The sequence below is a fragment of the Ambystoma mexicanum genome, chromosome 13 (genome assembly GCF_040938575.1).
Source record: "Ambystoma mexicanum isolate Mex_15411 chromosome 13, UKY_AmexF1_1, whole genome shotgun sequence".
In the NCBI taxonomy this organism is placed as follows: Eukaryota; Metazoa; Chordata; class Amphibia; order Caudata; family Ambystomatidae; genus Ambystoma; species Ambystoma mexicanum.
In genome coordinates, this window is record NC_090938.1 from 122,155,687 (window position 1) to 122,173,551 (window position 17,865).

The following is a 17,865-nucleotide window of genomic DNA, read 5'->3' on the forward strand; positions in this document are numbered from 1 at the left end:
CCCAACTCGTGATGAGGCCCTAAGTCTCAAGAGGGGTGAGGGTGATTGAAAGACCTCAATGAGCACACAGAGCAAGGACACTTACAAATTACTCCTGAACAAGTGTTATATCAAAAATATAAACACATTTATCACAAGGCCTTTGTAACTCAGACCATAGCAAATGAATCACAGCAATACTAAGTAAACCAAGATAATTCAATCAATACAATATATATACAAGACCACTGGGGTCTAAAGGGTTAAATGCACGCAATATGTCGACAACCTAGATGGGAAGAAAATAGGCAGTGCAGGTAGTCTTTAGTCCCCTTCGACATCAGCAACACACCTAACTCAGAGGCAGTCCAAGCACTAAGAAGAGAGGAGCCTTGTGCTCAAAAGTACATGCAATGCAAGTGCACGCGGTTGTTCCAATGGGCAAAACAGGGTCTCTTCAGGGGTCTCTAGCGGCTCAGGCAGGTGGATGAGGCGATGAAGAATAAGTTCCCACTATTCAGGGAGGACCTCCACTTGTCGGCAGAGGCAGTTCCAGAGTGCGTGATGGAGTTGCTGGTTCGTACTAGCAGTGGAAAGGAGAGGGACCCTCAGGGGCCACCTGTGCATAAAAAGGGGCCCTGGCGCTAGGGAGCACTGGTTAGTTATAGAAGTACTCACCAGTCCCAGGCGCTCTCGACCCAAACTTCGCCAGTTCAGTCCACTTCGCTTGCAGGTTGGAACGCGACAAAAAAGGACATCTCTGCGGCTGTCAGTTCCTGAGATGCAGTGAGAATTCCCAAACTGGACATTGGCGATTACTTTTTTTTTAAAGCGCTCACACAGCCTGCGGGCATCAAGGCGGTGTTAAAGAAATTGTTTATATAGTTGTGTAATTTGCGTATTTATAACACGCTTAAACACCCAGAGGTTTCTAAGTGCTGACCCAGGGAAATCGAACCTGTGTTGCTTCGTGTCGTCTTGCTTCCAAGGCACGCACGTTGCCGCTGAGCTATCCTCCCGGGACTTTGGGTTGGCAGCTTTGGGGTTTATATATTTATAATGGATAATGTTTTCTAAACATATGACGATAGGGGATGTCCCTGGTTCCATCATTGAATTTACATATAATAAGTCACACTGCGAAATGTACTCATCTTTGTGGGTATTCCCTGCTGCCATACCAAAGGGTAACATGTCTGTGATTACTGAACACCTTTTGGCCCGGAAGTAAACTAAAGGCTGAGAGAGAGAGACAGAGAAAGCGAGAGAAAGCCAGAGAAAGAGAGAGAAAGAGAGAGAAAGAGAGAGAAAGAGAGAACAAACATATACTACCATCAAACTCCATTGATCTGTGGCATGTAGGTTATCAAGATGGCAACATGTTCATCTTCACCAGTAGCCAGTGGGTGAGCTAAAAGCCTTAATAACCACTTAAGAAAAGCTATTCAGTTTGCTTTGCCAGTTGCAGCAGGGCTTCCCCCTCCTCCTCTCCACACGTGTGTTTGGTGGAAACAAGGGGTGGCATTTCAGTGGAAAGTATGTTGAAAAGCCCAATTCTGGCCCTGGGTGCCTGGTTTTGTTTGTGTTGATAAATCTGACAATTTATGACCTTTTAGAAAATATTTGTTAAAATTAGTTAACTCCACCTACTATACCATGATAACCATGATATACCGTCATTTGGCAAGAAGGTTATTGTACCGTCCAAAAACTAATACCGTGACACCCCTAATCTCAACCTCTCAGAAACCATACGTGAAGGTTGAGTGTCTTGACCTCTGGATGGAGAACCCGACCTTCCTCTTGCGAGAGAAGATCCTCTCTTTGCGGAAGACGTATTGGAGGGCAGATGGACATGTCTAGAAGGTCCGGGTACCACGTTCTCCTGGACCAATCCGGGGCAATTAGGATCATGGTTTTCCTGAACTTTCTCAACTTCCTGATTACTTGAGGAATCACGGGGACTGGGGGAAACGCGTACAGCAGTGGAAACTTCCACTCCACTACGGATGCGTCTCCCAGAGCTCCTCTTTGAGGAAATTCCCTTGAGCAGTACTGATCGCACTTCCGGTTGATCGCGGTGGCAAACAGATCCACTTGAGGGGTTCCTGAGCCAGCTCCCACTCGTGAGAGACCGTGCTCTGCCTGTTCAGAGCGTCTGCCGCCGTGTTCTTCTCTCCGGCTAGGTGAATTGCCGACAGAGAGATTCCTTCTCGTATTGCCCAGAACCAGAGCTGCATTGCTTCTCTGCACAGTGGCAGTGACCCGACACCTCCTCTCTTGTTGAGATAGTACATGGCCACTGTATTGTCCGTCATTATCAGGACATTCTTTCCCTGTACAGAGGGCAGAAAGGCCTTCAGACCTAGTCTGATTGCCCTCAGCTCCAACAGGTTGATATGTAGTTTGGACTCCGATGGAGACCAACAACCGCTGATTGTGGCGTCCGTCACTACCCTTATCTCCGGCCATGGTTGTCAAAAGGACTCTCCCCTGAGAATGTTGTTGTTGCAAGCCCACCATAGAAGATCCTGAGCAACTGCGCTTGGGACTTGCAGAAGATCTGACATATTCCCTGAGAACTGGGACCACTGAGTTCTGAGAGCCCATTGAAGGGATCTCATTCTCAACCTGGCCTCTGGTACTAGGAAAATGCAGGATGCCATGAGGCTGAGCAACCTGAGAAAATCGAAGGCCGGTAGATGTTGGGCATTCTGAAACTTCGTTACCATCTGCTGGATGTGGAGAGCTCTCACTTCGGGAGGCGAGGCTTTCCCCGATGAAGCGTCCAAGACTGCTCCGATAAATTGGAGTTTCTGGGATGGTATCATGTCGGACTTCTTGAAATTGAGGGAGAAGCCCAGTTTGTGGAGGAAGTGGCAGGTGATTGACAGATGTTCTTGAGCTTGTTCTGGCAAACTTGCTCTGATCAACCAGTCGTCCAGGTAGGGATATATGTGAATACCTCCTCTCCTGAGACTTGCTGCCACGACCGCCAACAGTTTGGTGAAAACCCTCGGGGCGGAGGTCAACCGGAATGGCAGAACTCGAAACTGATAATGAGAATTGCCAATCGCGAACCTCAGGTACTTTCTGTGCTTTGGATGGATTGGCACATGAAAGTAGGCATCCTGAAGGTCCAATGATACCAACCAATCTTGGAGTTGGAGAGCCTGGAGGATCTGAGAGAGAGTCACCATCATCTGTGGCATGTAGGTTATCAAGATGGCAACATGTTCATCTTCACCAGTAGCCAGTGGGTGAGCTAAAAGCCTTAATAACCACTTAAGAAAAGCTATTCAGTTTGCTTTGCCAGTTGCAGCAGGGCTTCCCCCTCCTCCTCTCCACACGTGTGTTTGGTGGAAACAAGGGGTGGCATTTCAGTGGAAAGTATGTTGAAAAGCCCAATTCTGGCCCTGGGTGCCTGGTTTTGTTTGTGTTGATAAATCTGACAATTTATGACCTTTTAGAAAATATTTGTTAAAATTAGTTAACTCCACCTACTATACCATGATAACCATGATATACCGTCATTTGGCAAGAAGGTTATTGTACCGTCCAAAAACTAATACCGTGACACCCCTAATCTCAACCTCTCAGAAACCATACGTGAAGGTTGAGTGTCTTGACCTCTGGATGGAGAACCCGACCTTCCTCTTGCGAGAGAAGATCCTCTCTTTGCGGAAGACGTATTGGAGGGCAGATGGACATGTCTAGAAGGTCCGGGTACCACGTTCTCCTGGACCAATCCGGGGCAATTAGGATCATGGTTTTCCTGAACTTTCTCAACTTCCTGATTACTTGAGGAATCACGGGGACTGGGGGAAACGCGTACAGCAGTGGAAACTTCCACTCCACTACGGATGCGTCTCCCAGAGCTCCTCTTTGAGGAAATTCCCTTGAGCAGTACTGATCGCACTTCCGGTTGATCGCGGTGGCAAACAGATCCACTTGAGGGGTTCCTGAGCCAGCTCCCACTCGTGAGAGACCGTGCTCTGCCTGTTCAGAGCGTCTTCCGCCGTGTTCTTCTCTCCGGCTAGGTGAATTGCCGACAGAGAGATTCCTTCTCGTATTGCCCAGAACCAGAGCTGCATTGCTTCTCTGCACAGTGGCAGTGACCCGACACCTCCTCTCTTGTTGAGATAGTACATGGCCACTGTATTGTCCGTCATTATCAGGACATTCTTTCCCTGTACAGAGGGCAGAAAGGCCTTCAGACCTAGTCTGATTGCCCTCAGCTCCAACAGGTTGATATGTAGTTTGGACTCCGATGGAGACCAACAACCGCTGATTGTGGCGTCCGTCACTACCCTTATCTCCGGCCATGGTTGTCAAAAGGACTCTCCCCTGAGAATGTTGTTGTTGCAAGCCCACCATAGAAGATCCTGAGCAACTGCGCTTGGGACTTGCAGAAGATCTGACATATTCCCTGAGAACTGGGACCACTGAGTTCTGAGAGCCCATTGAAGGGATCTCATTCTCAACCTGGCCTCTGGTACTAGGAAAATGCAGGATGCCATGAGGCTGAGCAACCTGAGAAAATCGAAGGCCGGTAGATGTTGGGCATTCTGAAACTTCGTTACCATCTGCTGGATGTGGAGAGCTCTCACTTCGGGAGGCGAGGCTTTCCCCGATGAAGCGTCCAAGACTGCTCCGATAAATTGGAGTTTCTGGGATGGTATCATGTCGGACTTCTTGAAATTGAGGGAGAAGCCCAGTTTGTGGAGGAAGTGGCAGGTGATTGACAGATGTTCTTGAGCTTGTTCTGGCAAACTTGCTCTGATCAACCAGTCGTCCAGGTAGGGATATATGTGAATACCTCCTCTCCTGAGACTTGCTGCCACGACCGCCAACAGTTTGGTGAAAACCCTCGGGGCGGAGGTCAACCGGAATGGCAGAACTCGAAACTGATAATGAGAATTGCCAATCGCGAACCTCAGGTACTTTCTGTGCTTTGGATGGATTGGCACATGAAAGTAAGCATCCTGAAGGTCCAATGATACCAACCAATCTTGGAGTTGGAGAGCCTGGAGGATCTGAGAGAGAGTCACCATCTTGAACTTGTCCTTCCTGAGGAACTTGTTCAAGTTTCTCAAGTCCAAGATGGGTCTCAGTCCTCTGTCCTTTTTTGGGATGAGAAAATATGGGGAGTACCAACCCTTGTTCCTCTCCACTACAGGTACCGGTGTGAAAACATAAAAATTGCTATGAGGCTGGGAAGCCCAAAGGAAACACACCAACACAGGTTACAAAGAACATACAAGTGCTTTATTTAAAAGCTACAACAGTTACCAAAATCAATTGACAAACGGATAGCTTTTCGGCTCTCAGAGCAACGTAACGAACTTCAACGAGGGTTCGATGCATTAGTAGAGAGACCGTACATTGGAATATTTGGGACTTTTATATGTTTTGTCCAGCCTTTGGCCAACCCTGTCGCGGGTTAACCATTCTTGGGATCAGGCCTAGAGTTCCTTGCCAGGTCAATCCTATAATTTATGCGTTTTGATCAGTTTCGCTGATACAGTTGTTCATTTACACATAGGTCAGCAATAGGACAAGGTCTTAGTTCGCGACCCCAACAAGTGGCCTGCAGGCATATTAATTATTCGTGTGTGCGGAGGTCACAACGGCCAGAATCTCGCTCAGAATATCATTCAGCCTCCATTTTGATGTTCAGGGTGACTTCCACATTTACAAGAGGACCTAAAATGGCGGCTAAATCCAAGATGGCGACTTACATTACTTTTCGTTAAGGTCCAGACCTTGCCGCGGAGTCTATTCACATGATATTTATTAGACGACTTGGCGTAGGCCAATACACATTCAATTTACTGCGGTAGGAGGCCTAATATTATTTCAATTCCAACAGACCCTCCTTTTGGCCTATGCCAAGTGCTAATATCATTTCTAATACTTTTGCAAATAACTCCATGCATTGTCATCCATACATCCCGAATCATTGTCTGTAATATCTATAGCCATTAGGTCGTTCATCAGAACCTCTTGTAACACAAACTCTTTAGATGCTGTATCTGGGGCATGTATTCTATGCCCTATTGTGCTCACTGCTTGGGCACAACATCCCCCTAGCATTCCGCATATACTCGGAAGACATTGAAAACAGCAACAAAGGAATAGCAGGATCCCCAATATAACCAGAATGACAGAAAGCACCTTCCAGCCCCAAGATCGTAAAGAATCCCAAAACCAGGTGCTAAGATTCCAATCTCCTACAGGGATATGTACTTCAGAACCAAGGATATGTAAGTTCTGTATTGCTTTAAAAATTGTCGGCGAGGAATCTGGTACGAAAACACAGCAAGCGGACCCCACCAATTTGCATACTCCACCTCGTTCTGCCAGAATGAAATCTAATGCCATCCGATTTTGGAGTGCTACCAATCTTATTGCCTTTTGTTCTTGTGTCATATTGTAGAGTATGTCCGTGGTCCAGTTGATCGTTCTCTCCAGTACCCTTGCTAATCCCCTAATGTTCTCAGAGTTTGTTATTTGTCCCCAAAAGGGCACAACTGATTTTGCTATATCTCCCAATACTTGCCCAGGGGTATCTCCGTTCTTGTCCCGCCGTGGGCGAGCCTTAGAAACCTCCAATGTACTAGCTACAAATACCCCGGGTAACAGGATTCCTAAATAACAGGTTCCCTGCCAATCCTTGGGCAACCAGGGAAATGCTAAACTACCACAAACAAAATAAACAGGCCCCCCTACATACAGAGGCCTGTTTTCTCCAGTCAAATTTACAATGTTCACACAACCTTCAAAATCTCCCATTGGCCGAGTGCCATTTCTTTGTACACAAAAGGGGATTGAATCAGGGCTATGATTTATAGAGTAGGAAGGAGGCACGGCGTCCTTATTGCCTATCTGAGCCATTTTAAAGGAAATTAGAGTTTGAAAGGGAAGAGATAGTTTATCAGACGGCCTAATAGAAGCGACGTTAGGTTTACTTCTATTCGCGAAAAGGGAGCATCCCAGGGGAGTCATTTCACGTATCTCAAAATCATTCAAATTAGTTCCATCAAAGTTCCCTTAGATGCTATCATTCCAACGACCAAAGAATAGTGCTCTAAGAGAGGCATAGCAAGCAGTCATTAAAGGTAAAGGGTGAATATACCATCCTAGCCCCTTGCTCCCATGTTGCGGTAAATGAGTGCAAATCCAACAATTACTCTTATTAAAAATGGCATGCGTTGCATTCATTACTATCATTAAGGTGTTATTATGATACGTTTGTCTATGTTGGGAGTCTCTAGGGGACAGAGTGTGAAGGTGTACAGAGGGAGTCAAAGCAGTTGGTACAATTTCGATTGGTAGTAGAGGTTTTAGAGGGTAAATTTCTTCAAAGTACCAAAGTCCTACAGCGGTGATTGCAAAAATACCAATTATCATTATCAAAACACAGCAATACGTTTTCGGGGCCCAGGCGCATTGTTCATTGTCCAAGTTGGTCACCCCCCTATTCACAAGTCCAATGCGGGGAGCAGCAGTGGAGGTGGCAGGCATTGTAGTTCCTCAATCGACGACCCCAATGTTCGTTGCTGGCGACGCTACGGTCACGCGATTTCTTAGTCCTTCCCAACCCTAGCCAGCAGAATCCCTTTTTTCCCTTTTGTTCAACCGAAACTTTTTTTATACAAAAGGAAAACTTTCAACCACTTCTCTTTTCCAAATGCACGGAAAGACCCGTGCCGTAGTTCTATTTTCTTCGTCGAAGGTTGTACCTGGTGGTACCCAAAACTGTTTGATCCGAAAATAAGGTGTCGTCACTTCCTGAGGGAAGCGACGTATCGGAGGCGACGGAAGTCGCAGAGCTTGAAACAGTGTTTTCCGGAAGTGATTTTTCAAGAGAGTGCGGAGACAAAATGGACTGTTCCCCAAGCTCCACAGGCTCAGAGCAATTCTCTGACACACTCTCAGCGCTGTTTGCTACTCCAAGATCAGAGATTGTAGTATCAGCGAGGGGTTCTGCTTCTTCTGTAACGTGTGGCGTCGGGTGAGGAAGTTTCTTGACGTGCGTCGCGTGGATCCAGTGTTTCTTCCTCGCTACCCGCACTGCTGTCCGGGTGACCAACAGCACCTGGTAGGGTCCCTTCCAACGAGGAGCGAGACAGGAAGACCTTTCGTAGGCCTTCACTAGGACCCAACTTCCAGGCTGTATATCGTGTCCTGGGCCCGTAAAACGTACAGGTAAAGCTGAGTAGACCTGGTGATAAATAAAATACAGGTTTTTAGTTAACTGGTTACAGTAGTCTACAAGCAATACATTTTCCACCTCTCTCAGGGCTTTAGGCTTTGGGAGACCCCAAATGTTAGCAGGCCTCCCCATTACTACCTCAAATGGAGAAAGCCCAGTCTTAGTTTGAGGTGTGGTACGCATAGCTAATAATACAATAGGTAAGGCATCTGGCCATTTCAGCTTGGTATCGGCACATGTTTTTGCAAGCTTATTCTTTAAGATACCATTATGTCTTTCCACCAACCCAGCACTTTGAGGATGTCTGGCTGAGTGAAATAGTTTCTCAATATGTAACGCTGTGCATATCTGCAAAATTACTGCTGCAACAAAATGAGGACCATTGTCCGACCAAATTACCCTTGGGAGCCCAAATCGAGGAAAGAATTCTTTTACCATAGTCTTTGCAGTGGTCATGGCAGTAGCATCTTTAACGGGGAAAGCCTCGACCCATTTACTAAAGGCACAAATAATTACAAGAACATATTTTAGATTGTTACACCGTTCCATCTCAATAAAATCAAAGTGAATGACCTCGAAGGGAACAGAAGGGGGCCCAAAGCTTCCCCTTGGAGCTACTGTCCCCTTTGCCACATTGTGCTGTAAGCAGATCATACAGTTCCGGACATGACGTTTCGCAGTCTCCGGAATTTTATTATTCACCCAGACTTGTTATAACATTTTCGTGATCTGCTGAGCACAAACATGTGTAGGACCGTGTGCCATCGTAACCATTGCCAGCACATATGAATCAGGGAGCAACCATTTTCCTTCAGATGTATTCCACCCAACACCCATCATCATCTAGTTTCCCCATTCCTTCGGCCCACCTTTTAGATTCTTCTGTTGTGGCATCAGTTTGAATATCTCGCACAGACCCAATACCTTCATCCATTACATAAGCATCTTTCATTTCCCTCAGAGCATACATGTCCGTGCTAAGGTCTGTGGCCGTTTGCCTGGCTATCAGGTCCGCAAAAGCGTTCCCTTTTCCCACATCATCTATTACCTTACGATGTGCTGCACATTTCATGATCGCTAACTGCCTAGGGAGCAAAAGTGCCGAGAGCAATTGCACTATCAAGGGGCCATGCTGAATCTTGGTCCCATGTGAGGTCAGGAACCCTCTTTCTGACCAGAGCCTCCCAAAGTTGTGAGCCACCCCAAAGGCGTACTGGCTATCAGTATATATATTTACTATACGCCCTTCGGAGAGTTCACAAGCTCGGGTCAATGCTATAATCTCTGCGGCCTACGCGGAGTTATGCAAAATTCTCTTAGTTTCAACAACTTTACTCAACGTAGTAACTGTGTAAGCAGCTGTAGATGTACCATCTGAAAGTTTAAAGCAGGAGCCATCACAAAACAGGTCCCCTTCTGCATTGTCCAAAGGAGTATCTATAAGATCTATCCTGCCCTTCGTTTCTTGTTCAGTGGTATACAGGCAGTCATGTAATTCTTCGTCACCGCAAACAGTGTTTTGCGGGAAAGGTAAGAGTTCAGCCGGATTAAGAACACAACACCTCTTAATTTGAATGTGAGGGGCAAACAGAATTAATTCATACCTTGTTAGCCGTGCAGAGGTGAGGTGTTGCGTTTGGGTTTTGTTCAATAGGATATCCACAGAGTGAGGTACCATCAAAATCAAATCATGGCCTAGGACCATTCCCTCACTCTGTTTTACAGACGCGGCAGCAGCGACAGCTCGCAAACATCTTGGCAAAGCGCATGCGACAGGATCAAGGGCGGAGGAGTAGTAGCCGCACGGCCTATTCTTTCCTCCGTGTTCCTGTGTTAACACAGCCAAAGCACATCCATCACATTCATGTACAAACAACACAAAGGCCTTGTCATAATTTGGAGTACCCAGAACCGGTGCAGAGCATAACGCGTTTTGAGAAGCTCAAATGATCGTTGATGTTCCGATTTCCATGGCAGTGGCAGAGAAATGCCCTTCTTCGTCAAAGCCAACATCGGTTTTATCACTAGTGAAAAGTTTGGGATCCACAACCTACAGTAAGAAGCCATACCTATTAAGGCTCTGACTTCCTTCTGTGTATTTGGAACAGACATGCCAGAAATGTGTTTTATTCTTTCAGGAGTCAATCTTCTCCCCTCCTTTGACAGGAGGTAGCCTAAATAGGCGACCTCCTGACAACAATATTGAAATTTTTTGAGCGAAGCTTTATGACAATTTTTAGCTAGATGAACAAGCAACAGTACAGTGCCTTCTTTACAAGCACTTTCAGTGTCTGCAGCTAAAAGCAAATCATCAACATATTGAATCAGTGTACAAGTAGGTGGCAATTCAAGGGTGTCGAGCTGCTCTTTCAAAGCTCTACTATAAATGCTTGGACTTTCAGTATACCCTTGAGGTGCCCTAGTAAATGTAAATGAACGTCCCCCCAAGGTGAACACAAACAAATATCTACTTTCCTTATGTATCGGAATGCTAAAGAAAGCATTTTTTAAATCCACAACGCTGAAGTGCGTAGCCGTAGCAGGGATCATTGTCAATATCGTTGTTACATCAGGCACGATTGGAAATTGTGGGGCGACAACTCTGTTAATAGCACGAAGATCAATTATGAACCGGTATGGGATTGCATTGTCGCCTTTCTTATATACAGGCAAGATCGGACTGTTACACAAACTACCTGTAATCTCCTCGATCACCCCACGATGCACAAAATCGGAGACAATGCATTTCAAAGCACGCTCGCCCTCAACTGATATTTTATACTGCGGAATGCGTGGTAGTTTGACTCCATGTTTCAAAACTATTTTAACAGGCTCAATCTGTAGTACCCCGACATCATTGTCGTCAACCGCCCATAAACATTCCGGGACAATGCTAAACTCAGGAGGCAAAGGTCGAATCAGAAACTGAGAACTAGGAAGTTGCTGTGGTGAAACCTTCAGCCGTACTCCATCAGAGGAACAATGAATTACTGCATTCAATTTCTTTAACAAATTTAACCCCAGCAAATTCTCTCCACAGTTCGAAGTCAAAAGAAAAGGGCAATGGTCCGTAAAGGGACCCAATGAAACAGACACCGGTGAAGAAACCGGACAGACAATTGGTATACCAGAAAACCCTACGGAACCATTCGTTTGCCCTGACAGTGGAATGTTTGGAACCCGAGAATGATCAATGGAGCACTTCTGTGCTCCAGTGTCTATCAAAAACTGGTGTTTCCTATTCCCTACTAATAATTCAACGTAGGGGCCTCTCTGATTAACGGGAATAGGTGAAGGTTCCAAACCCTGCTTCGGGCAGTCTTAATGAAATAGAGTATCGTCGGAAGGAAGCTCTTCAGAAAGGTAGGCAGCAGAAGGGTGATCAAATATGTTCCTCGAGTCCGCACTCGAGGTCTGATTTTCCCGTGAAAAAGGTTGCTGAGGATCTTGCAAAAACTGACCTCTATCAGGGCCCCCTGCTCCAGGGCGGCCCCTAGGTCGTCTACCCATACTCCCAAACGCACTGTTTGACCTTTGTCGAAGGACGGGGAACTGTGCTCGCCAATGACCTTCCTGGCGGCAGTAAGCACATTGATTAATATTCACAGAACCCAAAGGAGCATTTCCTTTTGGGAGATACTGACCTCTGGTCTGTGTCGTGCCTCCTCTGGGGTTTCTAACAATTTGTTGTAATAATACTTTGGTTTTCAAATCTCCTTTCCTCTTTTCTATTTTGTCCTTCTCATTATTAACACGGTTCTCATAATACTGAGCCATGTGCAAAACCTCAGATTGAGATGTTGCCTGCCAAGCGCTCTCAGAGGACATAATCTGTGACTGGATGTCGGGCAACAATCCACGTACAAATTTGTCCACAAACAACCTTTTCCCAGACTCTGTACCCAAGTCCTGCCCACTGAAATCAGAAAATACCTGCTCGAATCTGTTAAAGAATTGGGTGGCGCCTTCAGTTTTCCCTTGAACACAGGCCGTAAGCTTGTCCCAAATAATTATTTTCTCTGGAATTATAGGTTTCAATTTTGCAAAAATTCTATCAGGCAAAGTAAGTTTTACCTGAGGTGGTTTCTCACCTGCTGGTCTTTCACCATGAACCCTAATCATATTAGCCCACGTATCTCCCAACCCTGGTACATCGTCTATTGTCCGAACCTGCTTCCATACATCTACGGGTAGGAGTACAGGGAATAGCAAGTCAATATCACTTAAGGTGAATACAGAGGACTGCAAGACAGATTCTATCTCTTTGTAAAACCCTGTCGGGTTTTTCCTGATATCGGGAACTGATTGTCTAATAGTGTTCACTTCCTGTCATGAAAACGGGACGTGAATGAATTGCGATACATAATGTGCAGGGATATCCACAGCGGGTGCACCAGTCCCAGCGTTAGCGGGAATCTCAACCTTTGTGACGAAGGTCGGAGGAACCTCTCTCATAGGCAACTGAGATGTAGGTACCTCCGGCCGCTTACTAAGTAACTGTAACGCTCACCTGACTCCCACGGAGGCGCTGGCCTGGTTCACGCTGCTGTGACCTCTTCTAAGGTGATGCGCAGGGTTCGGAAGACGGACTGGACCGGGCCCCCAAATCTGGCTTGTCTGGCTCGCAGAAGTATCCTTCTGTAGGCAAAAATAGGGGATTAACTGTCTGCGGGGTAATGCAATCAGCCTCCCACTTTCCCCTCTCACCCTCCTCGAAACCCTTCTGTGATTCCTCGTAGCGTCTCACCTTAGGGTCTGGAAGGATGAGCTCTCCATCCTGCTGCTGATGCAGGGGCGCGTTGGTATCCAGTTACTTCACTGGATTTTCGGATTGGTGAGAACCAAACTTGCTTGGCTTGCAGGTAAGTTTTTTGATAAGAGATTCCCCTTGTGTCCATGCATTAATGTACTAATGCTAGTGTCTTTTTCCCCATAGGGGCCGGGGTACAGAATGCCGGGGAACAGGCACCGACCCGAGATGAGAGGTGAAATCCTTGTAGAAATCAGGTAAGTCTTTAATGAGCGTTTTTTAGTAATGTCTTTTCATTCGCTCATTAACGCTGATTTCTCTTTCCCCTTAGGGGTCGGGGTCCGGAAATGCCAGGATGGGGCGCGGACCCGAAATGAAGAGGGAATGAATCAACAGGTAAGTCTTAACATGGAGATTTAGCTTTCCTTATTCCCTTCTCTCTCTCACCTTTTGTTCTGGTCTTTTTCTCCCTAGGCGCTGGGGCGTGACTGCGAATCCGGATGATCGCTGCTGAACATGGAGGCCCCTGTAAAGGTGAGTGGAATGCGGCGCTGCAGCGATCGACGCAATGAGCTTTTAAATAAAAGTCTTCCTTTTCAGGATTGTCGGCGAGATGTCTCCGGGATGCGGATTTAGCAGGTAAGGACTTTTCCTTCTTCTGTTCTCTTCTTCTCTTCCTTTGCAGGTGATCCAGGATGCTGGCAGGCGTGGCAGAAGTCAGGATGCAGGAGCAGACACGGTGAGTGTCCAGCTGCTAGCTGCAGAACAACGCGAAGCACGTGTGGCTGTTCGGGTGGGGTTTAAATAGCCATGGAAGAAGTTCCAGGTATGTATCCTTCCTCCAATCAGGTATGTATCCTTCCGCGACCACGCCCGGATGGTAAATTAGTCCCACAGGTAAAGTAGTTCCTTTTAGGCCTCAAGGAGGCCGGGATCCTGCAGCATGGTCTGCATCAGGTAAGTGCACCCAAGCACTTCCATAATGAGCCTGGCGCCTATGGCGCCAGGACTGATGTCTTTTATGAGCCTGGCGCCATAGGCGCCAGGACACTGTCCAAAGGGCCCCTATATGGGGTTGCTGGGTCCTTCCTTGAGGACTGGATGTCCGCTTTCGGGGACGCCGGGCTTGAACCGGCTCCCCGGGAGCGGGCATCATGACAGTAACAGAGCCAGGTCGAGCGCTAAGGCAGCCGAAGAAGTGTCGGGCGAAAAAGCCCTTTTACAAATCCCCAACAACTCTATGGGGCAACTAACCTTCTTTCTTACACATTCTTCTTGCAGGTACTGTACCATTACCTGAATTACCTTTCTTTGCATTTCTACTGTATACTGACTATACGTGTCATACTTCATCTGGCGGAATCGATGAATCCGAGATCCATCGAATTGCATCTTTGGTACAAATTCATACTTCCTCAGGTGCCGATCTACCACATGGAAGGAACCGTTTCTGTACATACATACTATCGTCTTCATCATCCTCATCTCGTGACTTTTCAAAGTCCTTCCTATACTCAAACAATCTTTCAACATGACCATATACTTTCTGCTCTGTGTCCCTCGAAAGTGCCAAAGCATTTAGATCTCTTACCCCTTGTGGAAGATCTGAATTTTGTAATCTACCCCACATCACACATAAATGAGTCCCCAAACCTTCAATAAAAACATTTTTCTCTGGAAAACTGTTCAAATTAGATAATGTGGAAAAAACATCAACTTGATCACCTTTCTCCATACAGTCCTTAGCCCATGCAAACAATTCCTGTTTCTTATCTGCAGAAACAGTATTACGAGTGACAATCTTTGACCCTGCACCTTGATCAACTTCAGTCAATACGGGACCACTCGGGAGCGGAGGTGCAGGTAAATTTAATAACGGTGCAACTATCGGCGCAGGAGGAAGGGGCGGTGCGATAGGTGGAGGAACAACAACTAGAGGAATAGGAACAATAGGTTGTGCAGGGGGAACAGGAATAACAGCAGGAACAACAGCAGGAATGGGCAGAGCGCTCAGAAAGGGATCATACGGAGGTGGCGCAGAGGCACCAGGCCTGCGTTCGTTTAACAATTTTTCAATAAATTCTTCAGAAACATGAAAATCTTTAGAGGGGTAAATCTTCTGGATTCCAAGTGAAAAAGCCCTATCCATATTATTAACTGATTCTGAATGTTTTTCTTTATCATATAACAACGCTTTTTTGGCATTTGTTTTATGACGGTGTGCATGTTTATCCCTACTTTTAAGCTGCTGTTATGCTTCTTTTTTCCAATTCTGTAAAACATCAAAGGCTGCAGGTCTAGCCTTCTTTTTTAGCAAGATCGATTCTAGGTATTCAATACGGGGGATCTCAAAACTGCCATTGATTGGCCACTGAAATTCGGAGGCATGTCTGGTCTGTCTGTGCCAAATATCATTAAATACTATACTACCAATGCCATACTTACAGTACATAGTACATGCCGGCGACCCCTCCTGTGGTGCCGGACGGCTAAATTCCAAAGATTGTCAATCGCTGCGGAACAGCAATTTCCCAGCCATTTCACAAAAAATTGGTGTTACCTGGTCAATAATTGTGTCTGCAGATACAATACGCCAAATTCAAATTGTCAGGGTTAAATTAAGAGCCGGGTCACGACTGCACCTGACCAAACCTAAGAAGGACCGTACGGTTTATCAAAGAACTTACCTAACGAATTTTACCTTGTGTTTGGTGGTTTCGACAAATCTGCCCGCCTCAAAAAATGGACCCTCGTCAAGATGCCGTGTCAGACCACACGACTATCATCCAAGGATCGGATCGTGCAGCGCTGCCGAGGTATCACGTCTCGTTCGGTCGGGCCCGCAGTATCACACCGTCCGATCCCGGTTCGATAGTCTGCGTCAACCTTCAATGATCCGGCATCAATCTTGAGGGTCCCTGTTCTGGCGCCAACTGTGAAAACATAAAAATTGCTATGAGGCTGGGAAGCCCACAGGAAACACACCAACACAGGTTACAAAGAACATACAAGTGCTTTATTTAAAAGCTACAAATGTTACCAAAGTCAATTGACAAACGGATAGCTATTCTGCTCTCAGAGTAACGTAACGAACTTCAACGAGGGTTCGATGCATTAGTAGAGAGACCGTACATTGGAATATTTGGGACTTTTATATGTTTTAACCAGCCTTTGGCCAACCCTCTCGCGGGTTAACCATTCTTGGGATCAGGCCTAGAGTTCCTTGCAGGTCAATCCTATAATTTATGCGTTTTGATCAGTTTCGCTGATACAGTTGTTCATTTACACATAGGTCAGCAATAGGACAAGGTCTTAGTTCACGACCCCAACAAGTGGCCTGCAGGCATATTAATTATTCGTGTGTGCGGAGGTCACAACGGCCAGAATCTCGCTCAGAATATCATTCAGCCTCCATTTTGATGTTCAGGGTGACTTTCACATTTACAAGTGGACCTAAAATGGCGGCTAAATCCAAGATGGCGACTTACATTACTTTTCGTTAAGGTCAAGACCTTGCCGCGGAGTCTATTCAATTGATATTTATTAGACAACTTGGCGTAGGCCAATACACATTCAATTTACTGTGGTAGGAGGCCTAATATTATTTCAATTCCAACACCGGTTCTATGGCACCTTTCTCTAGCAGGGTTAAAATTTCCTGCAACAGGAGCGGATCCGGAATTTTGACGGAGTTGACTCCCGGTGGATGATTCTGAGGCCTTTTTTGGAAGGAGAGGCAGTAACGTTGGGCTACTGTTTCCAGTGCCCAAGCATCTGAGGTAATGCCCCGCCATTCCTTCAGATGCTGAGAGATCCTGCCTCCCACTGGTGTTTTGTGTAACAAGGTCTCAGAGGGATTTGGAGGCGGCTGCAGGAGTGGCTGAGGGTACAGATGCCGCTCCTGAGGCTGATTTTGCACCTCTTCCTCGTGCCCCACGAGGGAAGTTTCTTTTGCCCCTTTGAGAAGCCTGTCCTCTTCCTCTACCAAAAGAAGAGTAGTAGCGAAAAGAACGACCCCTCCAGGAAGATGAGCCGGAATAGGGTTTTAGAGGCTGGCGCAAAGAGGCGCTCAGTGATTTAGCTGCCGCTTTCGAGGTCTGAAGTTTTTCTAGGCTTTCATCAGCCTTTCTGCCAAAGAGCCTCGAGCCATCAAAGGGCATGTTGAGGAGTCTAGATTGCACGTCCGGTGCAAATCCCGACTTCCTCAACCACGCAAATCTGCGTAGCACAACGCCTGCAGCCATGGATCTGCTGATGCTATCCGCAGTATCCAGTCCAGACTGGAGACATTCCCCCATTGCCTCCTTCCCGTCTTTGACTATACTCAGGAAGCCTTCCCTTTCCTCGCCTTCCGGAATATGATCAGCCGCCGCCGAAATACAGTCCCACAGGGTATGGGTAAACCTGGCTAGGGTACAGGTGATATTTGCCGACTTGAGTGCCATGCTGCCTGACGTGAAAACTTTACGTGCCCAGGCATCAATTCTTTTATCCTCTCTGTCTGGAGGAATAGTTGGATAAGCAGTTTGTTTCGAAGTAGATGCTGCCTGAATGACTAAACTCTCTGGAGTTGGATGTTTATTCAAATATTCAGGATCCGTTCCAGCTGGTCTATATTTTCTTGGAAAAGTGCTGTCTGCAGCAGCAATAGTTTCTGGTTTCTCCCAGTTTTTCTCTACAGTCCTTTGAAGGGCCCTGTGAAAAGGGACAACAGGATCTTTCTGAGGTCCCTTGACGATTATATCAGTCATGTCATCTTGTTCAAAAATGGGTGAAGTATTACCCCAACCCATATATTCAACTACTCTGTTCATAAGACCCCTGTACCCAGCATCTGCATGTTCTGCAGGATCAGGTTTGGCGAACTCTAATTCTGGGGATGTGTCAACTCCACTGGCAGAATGTAGAGTATTACTTA